Consider the following 13,720-nt stretch of genomic DNA (forward strand, 5'->3'; position numbering starts at 1 on the left):
CACTGGGACCATATACTGCTAGGCTTTGTCATGCAATGATACCAGATTACTTGCTACTAGCATGGCGTGGTAAATTGTCCTACCATGGAGGATGAAATAAGGCTGCTCTCCCCAGAAACCTTCTGCAAAGGCTTTTGGAGGACCTTCAGGAGAGCTTCATAGAGTTATCCTTGGAGGATTTCCAGTCCATCCCCAGACACATTAACAGACTTTTCCAGCAGCTGTACTGGCCATGAATTTTCCCTAAGAACTTGAGATGCATTTATCATTAAAAATGCTTGCTTTTAAACCATGTTTTATATTTATAAAGGTGTACTCACCAGAGGTACGGCTTCATGGTCCGGGATACTGAGTTGGGAGGGTATTTCAGTCAGGGTGAGAAAAAGATCTTGGCTGTCACGTAGAACGGTGTGCTATGTGCTCTCCTCAACCTCGTCGTCGTCCTCATCCGCAAAATCCTCAGGCATGGCGACTGAGAGTACTCCATCATCGGAGTCCAGGGACAGGATGGGGTAGTGGTGGCAGCCCCCTCTAGAATTGCCTGCAGCTCAGTGTAGAAGTGGCATGTCTGCGGCTCTGTCCTGGAGCGTCCGTTTGATTCTTTTGCTTTCTGATACGCTTGTCTCAGCTCCTTAAGTTTCACACGGCACTACGTTGAGTCCCTGTTGTGGCCTATGTCCATCGTGGCCTTGGAGATTTTTTCAAATGTTTTGGCATTCCGTCTTTTGGAACGGAGTTCTGATAGCACGGATTCGTCTCCCCATACAGCGATCAGATCCAGTACCTCCCATACGGTCCATGCTGGAGCTCTTTTTCAATTCTGGGACTGCATGGTCACCTGTGCTGATCAGCTCTCCACGCTGGGCAAACAGGAAATGAAATTCAAAAGTTCCCTAGGCTTTTCCTATCTGCCTGGCCAGTGTATCTGAGTTCTGATTGCTGTCCAGAGTGGTCACAATGCTGCACTGTGGGATAGCTCCCGGGTGCCAATACCGTTGAATTGCGTCCACAGTAAGCCTAATGTGAACCGGCAATGTCAATTTCAGCACTACTCCCCTTGTTGGAGAGGAGTACAGAAATCGATTTTAAAAGCCCTTTATATTGACAAAAATGGCTTTGTTGTGTGGACGGGTGCAGGGATAATTCGATTTTTAATGCTGCTAAATTCAACCTAAACTTGTAGTGTAGACCAGGAGTAAGGAAGCTGGACCTGGGAGACGTCACTTCTTTCAGTTTGCCTGTAGAGGGCTGGTGAAGTGTAGCTGTAGGATAAATATGAAATTAAAGAATTTGAGTTAGTTTAAGTACGCACCTGTGTGTGTAGAAACTAGTGAGATGAAATGTTTTCAATGTGTAACTTTCATTTGACAGTAGTCTTTTTAGTCAAATTCAGGTTCTTGGTAGGAACTCTAATAAAACATAACAAGTGACAGCCACTGCCCCAAACAGGTTCTGGATCTCTGTGTCACAGAAAATCTGATTCTAGAATTGGAGATCTATAGAAAGCTCTTGGTCACAGGGGTGAGTGCCTACTATGTATTTGTTGAACACTGGGTACAGTGGGGACCTAATCTGATTTGGGTTTCTGGATGTAAGCTGTACCTTTAGAGATTTAAATATGCAATATTAAATTTCACTTTAGTGTTTGAGATCAGTTCAGTGGTCCCCCTGCATAAACTGGGTTATAGGGTTGTCCCTCAAATTAATAGAGGGTGAACAAAATAAGATACAAGCAGAGGGAATGGCTGTGGGTGAGGGAGGTTGAGAATATTAGTGACAGGACCATGTAGTTGCATAGACTAGCTACATGCTCAACTTGCAGGGTTGAGACTTTTTTATAAAAGATACAAATGAAGGTTGTACTTTTCCTTTAGTGCATAAATGAAGAGTTAGACCCTGCCCCTGTAATGAGCTTAAATGTGCATGGATCCCATTGCTCACTGGGGGTATGTCTACACTGCAGTTAAAAACATGAAGTTGTCCCATGCCTGCTGACTGAGGTTTGTGGGGCTTCGGCTAAGAGGCTGTTTTATTGCAGTGTAGACGTTCAGGCTTGGCCCGCAGCCCAAGCTGTGGGACTATCCCGCCTCTTGAGTCTAAAGTCCAGGCTCCAGTCTGAGCCCAGACATCTACACAGCAATTAACCAGGCCCTTAACCCGAGCCCCACATACCCGAGTCAGCTGGCCAAGATCAACTGCTGATTTTTAATTGCAGTGTAGACATACCTAGAGGGCTCTGCACAGATTCAGCGGTCTACTTGCACAGAGCTCATTGCAGCATCAGGAGCTAAAAGGTGCATTTTGGATGTATGACAGCTAATTAAAAGTATACTTTTCAAGTCTGGTTTGCAAAATTGCTGCATCTGATTTTCTTTAAGATGAGCTTTATTGTAGATTTCATTGAGACCTGAAAATAAAACTGGCTTGAAGGAAATTAGTTTTAAACTTCTGAATGCTTAAAATCAGCACATTTTGAAACTTTACATTTAGTGTTTTAGATCAATTCATAGCTAGAACTTGTAAGGACATGGGGGCCAAAGGACTCTGAAGTTCTCTAGGTTTGCATTAATCCAAAATAGTGGCTTTCCACATTTTTCCATAGTGTGACCCTGTGTTATAACAGAAAGCTTTGGGACTTCCCCATGTAATTGATAAACAATATTGATCTTTGCACCTTTAGAGAGGAGCCCTAGTCACACAGCTTTATTCACCACTATTATTTTACTAAAGCTCTCCTCCCACCAGCATGCTCCCCCACCCCCAGCATTTTCCTGAGTCTCTTAGGGAAAGATGACAAGCACACTCACCCCCTGGGCTTGTTTTTGACCTCCTTGTTGGAAAATCCATGTTGATAATATCTAGGGCCCTACCAAATTCATGGTCCATTTTGGTAAATTTCATGTTGATATGATTTTTAAAATCTCATTTCATGGTTTTAGGTATTTAAATCTGAAATGTCATGATGTGACTGTGGGGGGCCCAATCAAAAAGGGGTTGTGGTGCAAGAGTATTTTAGATGGGTCGTGGTATTGTCACCCTTACTTGTGCTCTGCTGCTGGTGGTGGAACTGTCTTCAGAGCTGAGCAATTGGAGAGTGACGGCTGCTGGCCAAGAGCCCAGCTCTGAAGGCAGCAGCAACACAGAAGTAAGGGTGATGTGGTATGGTATTGCCACCCTTATTTCTGCACTGCCACTGGTGGTGGGTCTGCCCTTACACAGGCTGCTCCTGGGTCCAGGTAAGAGGAAGTCCTGTTCCTCCACAGCCCAGCTGGGGCTAGCAGCTGGAGCCACAGTAGGAGCCCCTGGCCAGGGTGCCCCCAGCCCTGCTCTTCCCAAGCACTTAGGTGTTATGGGGCCTCGGACTGGCTGTGTATGTGGAGGGGATGACCATACCACACTCCCAACCATGTCACTTACCTGTAATGCTGTCCCTGCCTCCCCGCCAAAATTGATACTCCCCCATACCATGCCACGCTCCCTTCTGAGCTGCTGGCGGCAGCGCTGCTTTCAGAGCTGGATGCCCAGTCAGCAGCCACTGCTCTGAAGTCAGCGCAGAAATAAGGGTGGCAATACCATGACTCCCCTACCATAGCCAAATTTCACATGAGAGACCAGATTTCATGGTCCATAATGCGTTTTTCACAGCTGTGAATTTGGTAAGGCCCTAATCATTTACCTTTGGCATTTTAAATCTTGCTGGTTTTAAACTTTTTTTGATCCTCCCAGGAGCTGCTAATTTTAAACTTCAAAACTACTAAACTGAATTTCTTCAGACTGGCTTCATTTTTACTTCTTGATGTAATGTTCAAAAGGTACCAGCCGTAAGGAATTTGGTTTGGTTGCAGTCTCAAAGGAATTCATGTTTAAAGGCAATAAATGTATCCTGAACAAGCAATGATCTGAACCTTGCCCAAATGCTGCCTTTTAACCTTCTGTCCTGTTTGGACTTTGAGCCCCTTATTCTCCCTTCGTATTAATTGTTTGTTTTTTTAAGTTTAAAGCAGGGGTTCTCACACTGGGGCTTGGGACCCCTCAGGGGGTCATGAGGTTATTACATAGGGGGTCGCGAGCTGTCAGCCGCCACCCCAAACTCTGCTTTTCCTCCAGCATTTATAATGGTGTTAAACGCATTTTTATATATTTTTAATTTATAAGGGGGGGTCGCACCCAGAGGCTTCCTATGTGAAAGGGGTCACCAGTGCAAAAGTTTGAGAACTACTGGTTTAAAGCAGTCTGGCTCAAAATGACTTAAGGAATTTAATCTAAAGCTTTAGATCAGTTTTAGATGATTAATATGATCAAAGGCTTTGATAAATTTCAAGGGTAAAAAGAATTCCAAAAAATACAATTTTGAAGGACAATAAGGGCTGGAGAGCCAGCTGGGGAGAGGAGGTAGAATTTACGCTGATGTAAGGATTTTTTTTTTGTTTGTGCACTTATAAGATTGTACATATGGCTAGGAATGGAAGTACTTATTTAACTTGCAGTACAGATACTATTTGCCAATTAGTGAGCAAACAGTTCAGCCAGATACTGTTTTACCAATATAATAAAAACCAGCAGGATCTTATTAAGAGGGTTAAGGCAAAGATGCCACATTTATTGTAAATATACTAAAGCAAAAGACAAAAGTAAACAACGTTGTTTGACTAATTCCTATTACTACTTATTCCTTACACACACACACACACACACACACACATTCATTGACACAATCATTCATTCAGGTTCTGTATAGGTTACTAGCCTAGGCGTTGCTCATGCCAAGTTACTGGCCAGGTATCTTGGTCATGAGGATGGAGCTGAGTCTGCGTCAGATGCACCTGATGCTCCTGGAGATTGGCTGCAGAACCAGAGGCTCAAAGTCCTCAGTTTTTAGAGTCCGTTTTTATAGGAAGTAATTCCTATGTTAGTCTATGGGAACCGTTTCATCCTGCTGTTGGCTTAATCAGCAGATGGCACATTCCTGGTGGCTCCACACTGTTTAAAGTGGCACATTTCTTCCAGGTGTTTGAGGTGGATCCCAGTTTACCCTCCAGGGGTTGTCTGGTGGTCCACTTGACACATTCTTCGGCCGATGGATCCTTTCCAGGTTGGCACCTCCCTAACCATTCATGTACATCAAACATTCATCAACATACATTCCATATTTTAACCATATTTTAATTTACTGTCTCCACCATTTTTGGGGTGTCTGTAATCACAGAGGGTGGGGCTCTGTTTGTTTACATTGTATCAATTACAGCTTAAGGCTGGCATAGTGTTTTTACTTCGAGAACAAAGTCAATTAACTTGTTTGTAAGTTTTACATAGTAATAGAGTATCTTTCACAGGACAGATACAATCAGTGTTTTCTGCAGACAGGAGCTTACAAGTTTTAACAAAAGAACTACAAGATTTTTGTACTTGGTGAAACTGGGGGATCACTGTCACTTGAGGGAATCACTGTTAGCACCTTTTTTTAATATCCCTACAATATGCCTTGAAGAGATGCCTTAAGCCAGTGGTTGCCACATGCTTTCTGATGCAATTCACATACCACCAGTAATACACACATTACATGATGAGAACCACAGACTAGGCCTTTCTAGTAGATTCACAGTGGCCCTGGCCTGTCTGCTGGCTTCCTGAATCTGTGGGACTCCTGCTGCATGAACACATTTAGACTTTTACTGTATGTTTGAGGAGTTTTTTAGACTATTTGCTGGAGGGTCTTTCACGTGAGTAGCTCTTCATTATCAGAGCCATTGTTATTTTTGCACTATTACAGGGATGGCTAAACTGTGGCTCACAAGCCACATGTGGCTCTTTTACCATTAAAGTGTGGTTTGCAGAGTCCTTCTCCACCTACCAGACTGAGGGTGGGAGTGGGGAGCTCAGAACCTCTGCCTTGCAGCAAGGTGGTGCCATAGGGTCTTCTGCCCAGCGGGGAAGAGGGTCTCGGGACTTCTGCCAGTGTGGCGCTCATGCCAGGGCTCTGGGCTGAAGCCCTGAGCCTTGTTAGGTGCCTTCCATAGGGTTCCCCAACCTCCAACTCCCAGCAGATGTGCCCTGGCTATTAAACTTCTGAAGATTGTCATATATGGCTTGGAGGACCAGTAAGTTTGGGCTTCCCTGCTCTATAAGAATATGTCCTGACAGGCAAAAGGGCTGTGTTTTTGAACTGTTAGCTTAATATTAAAAATCCCTTTAATGTGCAGGTTAACATGTATGAAGTTGTTAGCTGTCCATGTTGGGTTATAGGCTCTTCCTTATGCTCCAGTATGGCTAGATACTACAACTTCAAACATTTGCCTGCCTCTTAATGGGGTTTTTAAGTCATGTTAAGCTAAGTTGACTGAGTTAACACAAACTGAAAAAGACACCCAGGACCCTGTCAAGACAGGGCTTATAATGCTCATGTGCATCTCCTTCTCCCACCCCTTTTTGGTTTCTTATTCCAGTTCTCTGGATCTGTCCTGGCCTTTCTGTTTTCTCCAATTGTCATTTGTGTATCTTCATGCTTGCTTTTCCTCCTAACAGTTTTCCCCAAGGCTGGTTCTCTTTTCTCTTCTTCTTTCTAACCTGCTTGGCTAAACCATGTCCCTGAGGTTGCTATCCCTTGCAGCCCTGGACTGCTTATCCCATCTGTGACCCAAGAACCTCTTAATGCCAACTGGCAAGGAGGTACAGGAATATCCTGGTTCTGGGATGTTCAGTCTAGTTCACCAAATAATGTCATGTGAGGTCTCAAATGAAAGGTGGTGTCACACTGGTTATTAATATCTTTGTGAAATGTACAGATACTGTGCAAGGAGTTTTGTGTATATGTGCTGAAAATATGTTCTTAAGAGTCTGGATCATGGGTATTTGTCACCAGCAGAGGTGAAAAACAGATTTTCTGTCAGACAAGAGATGTGTATTCACCTATCTCTCTGTTCAGATGTAAATTAAGCATTGTAAGCTAGTACAATGGTTGCCCATGTACATCACGTTTACAAATGCTAACAAAGAGATGTGAAGTCCATATGAAAAGAGCACACTGCAAAAAACAAGCTATGTAGGATTATCCTGTCTGTGAGCAAAGACAATGAACTTTGGGGATATTTCTAGAAATTAAGGCACCCCTTTATCTTGCATAGAGGAATTAGACCGCACACTTACATTCGTGAAAATGAGTCTCAGGTACTCTTGGTTGAAAATGCTGAAGAGGACTTTGGGTGAGATATACGTCTCTCGTCTCTAGAAAGAGTATTATGATTTTGTTTTATATTTTTGTTTCCAGTATCCTAACTCACTATCTACTGAATCTCTAGTCGATAATAAACTTATTCTTATTTTCACTATAAATAGATCTCAGTGCTGTGTGTTAAGCAGTGTTGAGTGAGAGTTGACTCTTACAAGCTGGTGTGTGCTGTTCATCTGGGAAAAGCAGCCCTAGTAACTCTGAGTGTTTAGTGTATGAGAGACTGAGCGTTGCAGGGAATGCTCCAAGCATTTTGGGGGTAGGTGTGTGCCTGTCATTACCTGTGCAGAGAGAGTGAGGTCTGTGGAGGCCTGAAAGGTGGTGCTTGTGTTGTCAGAGGCAGTTGGTTTCAGGGTGTTGATTAATGCTAAGGAGAGGTGATGGAGAGGTGCCTCACAACCTTGGGAACCCTGGGGGAGCATCATACCACCTTCTCACTATTCCACAGAATCCGTTCTTTAAGTCACAGTGGTCATATTGACTGGTTACATAGTCCCATCTGGGCCTGGCCTTGAGTGTTAGCAATTTCACCTTTGCATAAATTGAGCGGGGGAGGAAACAATCCGCACATATCATCTTCTGGCTGAACAATACCTCTGGGGATATGCAGCGGTCTTCCAGGGGGTACATCAATTCCTCTAGATATCTGCCTAGTTTTATCACAGGCTATGTAAAAAGCATTAGCGAAGTCAGTATAAACTAAAATTTCATACAGACAGTGATGTGATTATACTGTCCTATAGACTATACTAGTATTTCTCAAACTGTGAGTGAGTTTGTTTTAATGGGGTCGCCAGGGCCAGACTCGCTAGGGCAGAAAGCCGAAGCCCAAGTTGTTAAATGAGGTGAAACTTAGGGTACACAAGACAAATCAGATTCTTGAAAGGGATATGGTAGTCTGGAAAGGTTGAGAACTACCATCCTAGAGATGCTTCTTATAAGAGGATCCCCGCCCTAGTTGACCTGTGGCTCTTGACTGTTTAAGGCAGAAGTTAATATGTGAATCTTATGATACTGATGATTTTCCTATACCATTCCCAGAAAATAGTTATCAATGGTTCACAGTCATGCTGGAAGGGCATAAGTGGGGTCCCACAGGGATCAGTTCTGGGTCCAGTTCTGTTCAATATCTTCATCAATTATTTAGATAATGGCTTAAAGAGTATACTTATAAAGTTTGGGGACAACACCACACTTGGGAGGGGTTGCAAGTGCTTTGGAGGGTAGGCTTAAAATTCAAAATGATCTGGACGAACTGGAGAAATGGTCTGAAGTAACTAGGATGAAATTCAAAAAGGACAAATGCAAAGTACTCCATTTAGGAAGGAACAATCAGTTGCACACACACAAAATGGGAAATGACTACCTAGGAAGGAGTACTGCGGAAAGGGATCTGGGCGTCATAGTGGACCGCAAGCTAATTATGAAAAAGCAGCAAAGAATCCTGTGGCACCTTATAGACTAACAGATGTTTTGGAGCATGAGCTTTCGTGGGTGAATACCCACTTCAGATATGCATCTGAAGAAGTGGGTATTCACCCACGAAAGCTCATGCTCCAAAACGTCTGTTAGTTTATAAGGTGCCACAGGATTCTTTGCTGCTTTTTCAGATCCAGACTAACACGGCTACCCCTCTGAAGCTAAATATGAGTCAACAGTATAATGCTGTTGCAAAAAAAGTGAATAGCCTTCTGGGATATATTAGCAGGAGTATTGTAACAAGACACGAGAAGTAATTCCTCCGCTCTATTCCATGTTGATTAGGCCACAACTGGAGTATTGTGTCCAGTTCTGGGTGCCATATATCAGGAAGGATGTGGACCAATTGGAGAGAGTCCAGAGAAGAGTAAAAAAAATTATTAAAGATCTAGAAAACATGACCTATGAGGGAAGATTGAAAAAACTGGGTTTATTTAGTCTGGAGAAGAGAAGACTGAGAGGGGACATAACAATTTTCAAATACATAAAAGGTTGTTACAAGGAGGGGGAAGAAAAATTGTTTTTCTTAACCTCTGAGGATAGGACAAGAAGCAATGGGCTTAAATTGCAACAAGAGTGGTTTAGGCTGGATATTAGGAAAAACTTCCTAACTGTCAGGCTCGTTAAGCACTGGAATAAATTGCCTAGGGAGGTTATGGAATCTCCATCATTGGAAATTTTTAAGAGCAGGTTAGACCAACACCTGTCAGGAATGGTCTAGATAATACTTAGTCCTGCCACAGTGCAGGGGACTGGACTAGATGACCTCTCAAGTTTCCTTCCAGTTCTGTGATTGTATATTAATACTCTTTTTAGTCAATACTTGTTAGTCTGTCATTGTTATTACTGACTCTAATAATATAGCTCAGGGGTAGGCAACCTGTGGCATGGGTTCCGAAGGCGGCACGTGAGCTGATTTTCAGTGGCACTCACAGTGCCTCGGTCCTGGCCACCGGTCCGGGGGGCTCTGCCGATATTTAATTTTAAATGAATCTTCTTAAACATTTTAAAAACCTTATTTACTTTACATACAACTATAGTTTAGTTATATATTATAGACTTATAGAAAGAGACCTTCTAAGAACGTTAACATGTATTACTGGCACACAAAACCTTAAACTAGAGTGAATGAATGAAGACTCGGCATACCACTTCTGAAAGGTTGCTGACCCCATATATAGCTGAAACAAGGTGGATGTGATAATATCTTTTATTGGACCAACAGAGCTACAACAATGGAACATAATTAATTTTGCTGTATGAAAGGGAAACTCCACAACCTGACGCAAAACTTAACAGTGACATCTACTTTCAGTGCAAATGCAAGAAACAAAACATCATCCCCAGAGGTCTCACCATTTATAACCCTCTGACCACTGCGTACAGCACCCATCCTGGGACCAGCATGGCAATAACAACACTGCATATAAGAATGGAAGATATCTAATATAGCTAACAGTTGCTTATTTCCTCTGAGCATGGGCTGGTAGATATTTCACACTTCTCACTAGGACTTGGGTTCATACCCAGGGTGGATAGTGCAGTACTGGTGGAAGAGCAGTATTATTCAGTTGTGAGCTATTGTACAGTGGATGCTTCATTGCACTAGCAGTATTTAGCTCATTTTATAAAGTACTTTGAGTCACATCAGTATAAAGAGCATTGTATATTTAACTAAATTCTGTCCTATATTAAAAGTTATTCCTGAGAACATTTTAAAAGGTTTTAATTTCTTTTTGAGGCTACGATATTGACAATTTAAAATGCCAGAACAGTCATGCACTTTTTGTGTGAAATCTGTCTTACTCCAGTAAAATGTCAAAATTCTTTTTGCTTTAAAATACACCGCTACCTTGATATAACGCCACCCGATATAACACGAATTTGGATAAAACACGGTAAAGCAGTGCTCCCAGGGGGCGGGGCTGCTCACTCTAGTGGATCAAAGCAAGTTCAATATAACATGTTTTCACCTATAACACGGTAAGATTTTTTGGCTCCCAAGGGCAGTGTTACATTGAGGTAGAGGTGTATTAGTGGTATTTTCACCTCCTGGCTTAGGCAGAAGAAAATGTAAGGAAATATTGCCAAGGTTATAATAGTTGCAGCCGTGTCATTTTGTTTAAGATTAGATCAGTCTCTTCAAACTGACAAAAGAGAAGCTTACCCTGAAAATGTTCAGCTGGAGCTAATAAAGGGAAAGAGATCTCTCCATGTGACAGTAACTAAAGGTTCAGTAATCTGAACAGAAGTACGATGCTTTGACAGATTATCAGATTGCTGGCAACTTGCAGTTTTTGAAAGGCATTTTGTAATTTTCTAATGACCTGGTATACCGGAATGAGTGTAATATTAGGGGTGAGGATGTTGCACCCACCTATGCAGAAATTCAGAAGAATTATTACTTTACTCAACTGCCTCATCATTAAGGTAAAATGTTAAACCAAAATATTTTCACTTTTAAATAATGTCTTGTTCTCTGGATGAAGAACCATTACAACTTTTCTTTAAGTAATTTTGAGGAGGATAAAATGCTTGTTTTTCAGTGCACTTTTCATTTTAATGAGGTGATATATTGCACTCATCTGTACAATATGAGCATTTTGCAGTATCTCACTGCACATCATAATATATCTGGCCCAAGATGGGTTATCACTTTTTGCACTTCACTGACATAAGGAATAGAAATACTATAGGGATGATGTTGAAATAATGGTAGCTGGCATTTAAACGATGTACATTAGCATTCTTTCCCTAAAATTTCCCATCACTGCTGCTAATCTTTCACACCTGAAAAGCTCACGGGAAAAAATCCCATCCTTATGGAAGTACTGTTCTTCCATAACATCAATGAAATGTAGACCAGGCTCCTAAGTAAGATTTTTATTTTGACTAGACAAAAGGATAAGAGGTAGACAAAAAGAAGTGAGACTAGTTGAGGACTGAGCCTGTGGCATGCCTTCAAGTAAATAAATTTTGGGGACTTAAGCTATTTTTTGGGTGGATATGGGTGTATAGTAGGACAAAACCATCAACAACCTAATTATAGCGACAAAGAGTCGTGTGGCACCCTATAGACTAACAGACGTATTGGAGCATAAGCTTTCGTGGGTGAATACTCATTTTGTCAGATGAAGTGAGTATTCACCCATGAAAGCTTATGCGTCAATACGTCTGTTAGTCTATAAGGTGCCACAGGACTCTTGGTCGCTTTTCACAGATCCAGACTAACACGGCTACCCCTCTGATACTTAACCTAATTATAGTTGCTAGACTGAATATCCCACTGAAGCAAATTGTAACAAGCAAGGAAATAAACAATTTAATTTATTCAACACTCCACTCATCAGTTTTCTTTTGGAGCCTCTACTATGCACAGTTCACATCCACTCTCATCTTAACAACAAAGCAGACCTAAAAAAATCACTTTATTTGCTGGTGATATGTTCATGTGTTTTACTCACTCATATAGGATTGGTTTGTTTTTCACAATTACGTGGTCCATAGTTCTCTCCATGATTGCATGGGTGTGTGTAAGTGAAGCTTGATATTAAACCAGTGGCTTCCTTCTTACGAACTGGAGCTTTATTAATGGAAACAACTGCCTTTTTTCAAGAGCTTGGAAGTGCTGGCTCTCTGACAACTTGAGCTTAACTCTCTCTGTCTCCTATCCTTCATGAGCCTTTATTTGTAGGGTGGGCTGGGCTGGGGATGCGAGTGGTCAGGAAGACAAGGAGGACTGTACGTCTTCACTGGAAAAAAAAAAGCTGTTTTTAACAATGAGATTGCTAGGATTTTACATCAAAATAGCAGAGACAAAGTACAGGTAGTTTTTTTTTACCTTGATGTAGCTTGTTGAGATCCATCCAAGTGGTGGTGCAGTATTGACCTTGATTAGCTACATTTTGGATGGTGGCAGACGCATCTCTGAACTCAGGGCAACCCCTTCACCATATTTGAAGTCTCTGCTCCAAAATATGGAAGTTGAGTACAGCATCTCAATGAAAATGTTGTAAGAATTTTTTAATGTTGGAAAAGCAATGTGTTTTTCAGTAACCTTGTTCTCAGGCTGAACCATTTTTGCTAAAATATTAAAAAAATTTTGACCAGAGGCAGATACCTAAATGGTTAAAGTTTGGTGAAGTTATAAGCAACTTGTAGGTTGGCCTTACAATTAAAAATGTTGGACCACATTACTACAGGCATCTCTGCCAGCTGCACCTATAATATATACACACACACACATTAGAATGTTTTGTTTAAAAAAATGTTTAAATCTGGCTCCACGTTAAAGCAGGGATGTCTTTTAGTTCCCTCGTGTTCGGTAGCACTGGAGGGAAGAAGTAGCTACATTTTTTTTCCTTTGTATATTTATGAAATATAGCTTGACATCTTGGAGTTCTTAGGATGCAAATACTTCTGCATAACTTTCGATATGTTCATTTTGCTGTAGTTCATCCTGATGGGCATCATCACTCCCAAAATCAAAATATTAGTATTCTTACAAATATATATATACACACACACACACACGTTGATCTTTTAAAATAGAGAGATGGTTGAGAGGGACAAAAGTCTATGCAAAACAAATTACATTACTTAACAGTTTGGGCTTGGATTAGCCTGTGTAACCAAGAGCTCAGTGGTGGTGGAAAGTCTACCTGGAGGTGGGTTATGGTGTCACAAGTCACCAAAATAACTCCATTCCTCTGGACAGCTTGCAGGTGGCTAGCTCAGTCCCCAGTCAGATGGTTCTGGCCATAGACGGGGGAGCCCAGCAGACTTCCCAAGTCATCTTTCACCAGCAAGGCTACTGTGGTGTTCTGAACATAATTTAAAACCATCCTGCCCGGCAGAACTTTTGGGGAAGGGCTGTGGTGAATAGTACTCTGGGGTATAATAACCTATGGCACAGAAATGTGCTGATTACACACAGCTACAAAAACAGGTGGTTCAAGCTCATTTTGGTGTGCTTTTCTTTGACTAAACTTCTACTTACAGCATAATTTCTTGCAT

The 13,720-nt window shown here is 41.9% G+C and overlaps 1 protein-coding gene across 6 annotated transcripts in view; it reads left to right on the plus strand.

Annotated features, from left to right (window-relative positions):
• ANKIB1 (ankyrin repeat and IBR domain containing 1) overlaps positions 1–13,720 on the plus strand; it is a 168,192-nt gene that overhangs the window by 23,567 nt on the left and 130,905 nt on the right. Inside the window, exon 1 of one of the 6 annotated variants that reach the window (XM_050939503.1) lies at positions 9,972–10,190. The exons of the other annotated variants lie outside the window; for them this stretch is intronic. The gene's annotated coding sequence lies outside the window, so the exon portion shown is untranslated. Of the gene's footprint in view, positions 1–9,971; positions 10,191–13,720 lie in introns of those variants that run through there. 6 annotated transcript variants of the gene reach the window in all.

The sequence above is a fragment of the Gopherus flavomarginatus genome, chromosome 2 (genome assembly GCF_025201925.1).
Source record: "Gopherus flavomarginatus isolate rGopFla2 chromosome 2, rGopFla2.mat.asm, whole genome shotgun sequence".
NCBI classification, from domain to species: domain Eukaryota; kingdom Metazoa; phylum Chordata; order Testudines; family Testudinidae; genus Gopherus; species Gopherus flavomarginatus.